This window comes from Gopherus evgoodei, chromosome 1, assembly GCF_007399415.2.
Source record: "Gopherus evgoodei ecotype Sinaloan lineage chromosome 1, rGopEvg1_v1.p, whole genome shotgun sequence".
Taxonomy (NCBI): Eukaryota; Metazoa; Chordata; order Testudines; family Testudinidae; genus Gopherus; species Gopherus evgoodei.
Genome location: NC_044322.1, coordinates 60,773,290 through 60,780,339, shown reverse-complemented (window position 1 = coordinate 60,780,339; position 7,050 = coordinate 60,773,290).

Here is a 7,050-nt window from a genome sequence, read left to right as displayed (position 1 = left end):
CATGCATTACGCCACAATGAACGCTTTTCATCCATCAGATGCAGCAAAACAAACAAGATACTGATCAGAATACTGAAGCTTAAGCAGTTCGATATTGCTAAGGCTCTACATAGAGCAAAAGCAAAGTGCTTTTTCAGCTTTTTGCTTGGTAATAATCCATGCATTTTCATTTTTGATGTTCCTCAAGCTAATAAGAAATAAAGTAACATTTCCTGGCAGAAGCAATGAGACATCCCCACTAATAAGATTTGTCCCAGAATGATAAAATAATTGCGTATGATTTCTGTCTACACACATCTTTGGTGTGAACAAAAAAAAAAACCCCTCTGAAAAATATGTTTTAGAAAACAAAGGGCAAGGGAGAAAGAAAGGGACAAAAAAAGGAAAGAGAAAAGTAGAGTATCTGTGGAAGCCTCACTTTCACTTCACTCCTCCAATTTCTTTAACACAGTAAGTATCTGAAATCCACCACCACCCTTGCCCCCCATGCTTCCCACTTGATCTTGATATAGAGAGTTTCCTCTCCTACATATAGACATACTACAAGTATTACAATAGTCTTCTAGAGAGAGATATTTTCTCTCTTTGAGCCAGACATGCATATAATACATTACTGAATAATTGGGACAAGGTGGGTGAAGTAATATCTTTTATAGGACCAACTTCTGTTGGTGAAAGAGAGACGCTTTTGAGTTTACACAGACTGCTTCTTTGGGTCATTACTGAATAACTGTCCATCTTTAGCAATCTATAATCAACAGACTACTGTACTGTTTGATAAACTGAATTATGTGCCCCTTATTCAACACCCAAAGGAAAAAATATGCACGATTCAAATATATGTGAATGAAGATCAATTTAGCAATACGAAATTACATTCAAAGCTTTCAGTGATATGCTCCTTTAACTTCCTGCAAATAGACATTTGTTCCTGTACCTATAATCACTCTTGAAATTACATATTTTCTTTTGCCTGAGCATTTATGTGATGGAGAAAAGAAAACTGACGTTTCAAGTGATTTGTGATAGTGTTTTGTACTGCCAAACATTCTTTTCCTATAACTAGAACTTAAATGAACTTTGTATTTTCAAATTAAACTTTATTTTGCCAAGCATCAGGATACTATTCTAATACCCTAATGGAGAGTGTGTAAGCATTATCTTTAGAGGGTTAGAGAACTCAGAAAAAAAAAAAGAAGTACCACCCTAACCAAGCATGATTGATTCACCGAGATAAAACCTAGAAAATACTTTTTGTACATTCAGTTGTGTGAGAAAACAAACATTAATAATACAGTCTAACACCTGTGTAGCTGGCTTTCCCCCCCCTCCAAAAAACAAGAAGCAACTTCCATTCTTGCACTAACCCTATCTGTACCTTAACAACTAATACAGAAGATGTTTGTACAGCACCTAGCACAACAGGGTTCTGGACCACGACTACTGCTCTTAGGTGCTACGGTAATTCAGTTAATAAATAAGTGAATATATAAAAATGACAATAGAGAAACTCCAAATTATGGGTCTGGTCTTGCAGTCCTGATGGAAGAGAGAGATTTCCGTTGATTTCAAAGGGATATAAAAACTTCAAGTTGAAGCCCATACCTCAGATTACAGAGTGAACGTTTATTCCAGAATAGGTTATTTTATGGGTTCTTTCACAGGAGAAATACACTGAGACCTCTTAAGCAGGCAACAGCCTATATAATCTTTGCTACTGTTTAGTTATCAGTCCTCAGTTTCAGAATGCCAGAGAAACTACTTCCAGAGGTGAAATGAGAATGTGGGTCAATATATTTTCAATAATTTACTGAACATGATGTATACCTCAGAGGACATAAGCAATCCCTGAAAAAAGTACTGGAAAATCCAAAAGGTGAGGAAACTTAGTAATAAGAAAATAAAAATTGTTTATTTAGCATGCAGTGATATATCCTGACAAGTCTAAAGAAAGCCAAGTCCCTACCAAAGATAGAAGAACGCATTTATGGCTTTCTCTATCCCATGTGAAATCTATTTATGGTTAGAGGCATTGAAAAGCCAATTCACTATTAGTGAAAATTTACTAGTAATGTCAAAAAAAGCTTTAATAGAAAGAAAGTCAAGAGGATCTGAAAGATGAGTAAATTGATGCTCTGAGACCTACATTGTGGTGTTACTGTGGCTTTAAGAGAATGAATACAATCTTTGGGGTGTGGGAGCCGACAGTGGGAGGAAGCTGTTTTGTTTTGGGTTAGACAGAGAGATGGTCTGTATATATGTTAACTATGTATCTAATAAAGACTGTTGTTAAGCTACTAGCAACAAATTATTATTAAGAGTAGTGAATTACTTGAATATTAACAAAAACAAACAAATGATTCTTCATGCAATTATTTATATTGCTATAAAGCTGCTGAATGTCAGTACGCATACAGCTCTCCCTGCATTTATAATCCTGGGTTCTGGATTCAAAATATCATCCAGGTCCATGAATGGGGGAAGAACATCTTCTTTCCTATATTCCCAAGTAGCAACATAGATTGGTATAAAGAAGTAAATGCTGAAGCAAAGTTGAGGTTGGAAATGTGTCAATGTAACATTCCACACTCCTTACTCAAGCCAAGAATCCATTCCCTGTCCAAGCTCCATCATACCTGAGCACTCAGGTGCAAATCCACCAATCCAATGAAATATCCTGTATGGCCACTCCTGTAACATAATGTTCACAGTGGAAAGTTCTTGCCTCTTACTGTATTTGTGTCTTCAGTCTAACAACACTTAACTTGAGGAAAGGAGCAGGGCTGCCCGGGGGGGGGGGGGGCGGCGCAAGTGGGGCAATTTGCCCCAGGCCCCACAGGGGCCCCCACGAGAGTTTTTCAGGGCTCCTGGAGTGGGCTCCTTCAGTCGCTCCGGGGGCCTCGGAAAACTCTCCCGGGGCCAGGCCCTCAGAGCTTCTTCCACTCTGGGTCTTTGGCAGCAATTTGGCGGCGGGGGGGTCCTTCTGCTCCAGGACCCGCCACCGAAGTGCCAGGTCTTCAGCGGAAATTCGGCCGCCAAAGACCCCAGGCCCCCTGAATCCTCTGGGCGGGCCTGGAAAGGAGATTTCCTCTGTTTCTTTGGAGCCATACTAATCAAGTACTAGCCATTAGCCCTGGTGGTTGTGTGTGTGACTTGCAGATGGTCCTAGCATATACACGCACAAAAAACAAACCAGGGAAAACATTATACAAGGTGTCTGATAGAAGGACTATATTAATTTGACTGAAGTAATTTTTCTGAGGTATGTACTTGTTTGGAATAATCATTGCTAAAAGCATTTGAGCATTGTACTTTTTAATGGAATCTGGCAGCTGCCTCATTTGTATTGTGTTCATGGACAGTAAAGGAAAAAGAGGAGGGCAGGGAGGAGCTCCAAGAGTGATGCCAAGAAGGTGTTGGAGCCGAGAGTTTCCTGATGTCATTTATATTCACTCCAAATGGCTGCATGGAGGCAAGGAATGTCCTTGGATTTGGGGAAACTAAATAAAAGAGCTTTGAGAAAAATGATTTTGATGCACATTTAGTCATCTGTATTTAGTAACTACGATTTACACATTTTATGCTTAAACAAGTCACTACCCACAAAAATCAAAGTCCTCCTGAAACTGCTTTGGACTGTGCTCTCCTTCTAGTATCTATTCTGCTTTATATAGCACATTGTTTTCATGTTGGATTCATAAATGGTGGTACATAAATGCTAACTAGACTCATAAATTTTCAGGCCAGAAGGGGTTATCGAGAGCATCTAGTCTGCCTGCCTGCACGCTGCAGGATACAGAACCTTACCCTCCCACTCCATGACCTCTGGCTGAGTTACTGAAGTCCTCAAGTCATGAGCTAAAGACTTCAAGTTACACAGAATCCACCATTTACACTAATTTAAACGTGCAAGTGATCCATGCCCCATGCTGCAGAGGAAGGCGAAAAACCTCCAGGGTCTCTATCAATCTGACCCGAGAGAAAATTCCTTCCCAACCCCAAATCTGGTGATCAGCTAGTCCCTGAGCATGTTGTCAAGACACACCAGCCTAGGAAAGAATTCTCCGTAGTAACTTGGAGCCCTCTCCATTCAGTTTCTTTTCTCTGGCCATTAGAAATATTTGCTACTAGCAGTCGCAGATGGGCCACATTCCATTGTAGGCAAACTCATCATGCCATGCCTTCAAGTTCAGGCCATGTCTACATCTAAAATTTTGCAGCGCTGGTTGTTACAGCTGTATTAGTACAGCTGTATAGGGCCAGCGCTGCAGAGTGGCCACACTTACAGCAACTAGCGCTGCAAGTGGTGTTAGATGTGGCCACACTGCAGCGCTGTTGGGCGGCTTCAAGGGGGGTTCCGGGAACGCGAGAGCAAACCGGGAAAGGAGACCAGCTTCGCCGCGGTTTGCTCTCGCGTTCCCCGAACCACCCTGCAAACCGCAGGGAAGGAGACCTGCTTGCTCGGGGTTCCGGGAACGAGAGAGCAAACCGGGAAAGGAGACCAGCTTCGCCGCGGTTTGCTCTCGCGTTCCCCGAACCACCCTGCAAACCGCAGGGAAGGAGACCTGCTTGCTCGGGGTTCCGGGAACGCGAGAGCAAGCCGGGGAAGGAGACCAGCTTGATTACCAGAGGCTTCCTCCTTCCACAGAGGTCAAGAAAAGCGCTGGTAAGTGTCTACATTGGATTACCAGCGCTGGATCACCAGCGCTGGATCCTCTACACCCGAGACAAAACGGGAGTACGGCCAGCACTGCAAACAGGGAGTTGCAGCGCTGGTGATGCCCTGCAGATGTGTACACCTTCAAAATTGCAGCGCTGTAACTCCCTCACCAGCGCTGCAACTTTCTGATGTAGACAAGCCCTCAGTCTTGAAACCAGTTAGGTCTTTTGCCTTCACTGCTCCCCTGGGGAGGCTATTCCAGAAGTTAACTCCTCTGATAGTTTGCATCCTTTGTCTAATTTGAAGCCTAAACTTGTTGATGGCCAATCTATATACATAGTGCTTAACTTAAATAATTCCTCTCCCTCCCTCCCTGTATTTATTCCTCTGATGTTCCTCCCCTCAGCCTTCTTTTGGTCAGGCTAACAAGCCAACCTCCTTGAGTCTCCTCTCCTAAGGTAGGTTCTCCATTCCTCTGATCATCCTGCTAGCCATTTTTGCACCTGTTTCAGTTTGAATTCGGCATTCTTAAACATGTGAGACAAGAATTGCACACAGTATTCCTGTACAGGGATCCCTCCTCCTACAGCTGAGGAGTGATGGGTGCAGGAAGCAGGGTGGTGTGGGGAGATTTGAAGAGCTTCCTGCACCTGGGGGAGAAATCTGGGAGTGGGTCTGACCTGGCCCTGAATGCCTTACAGAGGAAGAGGAATTCCCATCCTCCCCAGCCCAGCTGGAACTAGCAGCTGAGCATGGCGCAGGGTAGGAGCCACCAACTGGGTCTTCCCCAGTCCCGTCCCCTGACCCACAGTGATTTACCTCTCTGCCGGCTGCCCTGGGCACCCAAAACATACTGCTGTGGAGAGTCGCATGACCACTTGTGGCTTTCTTTGCTTCCCCAACAGAAAATAATTTTTCTGAGGGGAAGCAAAGAAAACTGTGGGGGCACAAATTCTGCGCATGCACGGTGACGCAGAATTCCCTCAGGAGTAAGTTTGGCAACTCAGTCATCCATCCTGTGATCGACCCTGGTCTTTCTCCTCCTCAGTCACTTCCTACTGATACATCTCGAGCTTATAGCAAAAATTCTTGATGTTAGTCCCTAACTGCATGACCTTGCACTATTAAATTTCATCCCATTTCAATTACTCCAGTAAGGTCATCCAGATCTTTTTGTATGATATTCTGTATTATTCTGTATCTGATTTCTAGTTGGAAGTATTACTGAACTTCCTGCTATGCGACAGCAGTATTCACTATCGTGTATTTTATATAATTGCAATTCCTGCATGAGGGAATAACAAACACCCTTTCTTCTTCCACAGCTTAAAAAAGCCTTCTTAAATATATGAGGCAGACTCCTCCAATTCCTTTCAAAACAGTTTTACCCTTTCCATTCTCTTGACTAACACCTGGAAATCTCTAAATTTCTGTCTGAATTTCCCCCCACCTCTCTCAAACATCATCTCGTTCAAAAAGGAAAGAATAGAGTTCGGGATCCCATTCAATACCCATATCTTCTCTGCAGATCTTCCATGATCCACAGCAAGATGTAGAATTCTACAACTTTCTGTGCCAGCAGTTCTGTACCCTCAGGCAGAAAAATCAGGCTTTCCTATCATCCTTTTGATGAGCCCAAGGGGCCCCCTAACATATCCCATGCATGTTTAGTGGCACAAGCTAGTGAAGATATTAAGGCAACAGCCTCTCCCAGGGCAGCAACAGATGTTGAAACAGAAGGTGCTGCAGCAGATATCATATGAACAACTTTCTTCTATTGGGACACAATGTGTTCAGATTCCAGCTTGAATACACTAGCATTAACAAGTCACTACACAAGGTCAAGGAAAAATTCAGCAACTGCAGCTCCAGTAATGCCATTAAAAGAAAAAAGTAGGGTTTGCTGAAAGAAGCAGCTTGCTAAAGCTCACTTTTATGCTGGTGCATGGCCATGTACTTTAAGCATTCTGATTGCTTAATGCAAGAACATGAGGGTGGGAGAGGAGGGAGGAAAAGAGTCTGTATGTGCACGTACTGTATAAAACAAAATCTACAACAGAACCTTTCGGGAACTTTGCTGTGTTTAAACTGCACATGTGGCTTTAACTAGCATACTTACTGGGGAGAAAAAGTTGCCACATTCCAATATAAATAAATCAGCAATACCAAACTCATTCTGTGGAACAGGCTAGATTCAATTTTCAATTATCGTCCATGGCTACATTTATTCTGTGGATCAAGTAAAAGAAGTGGCCCTGATGTTAATGGGAAGTCAGAATTAAGCTATTAGGTGACCAGATTAGGCATGCATTGTGTGTCTGGGTTATCTGAAAATCTGGCTCTTGAAATCTAGCTCTTAAAATGTCACCACTAGCCTTCAGATTTGATAC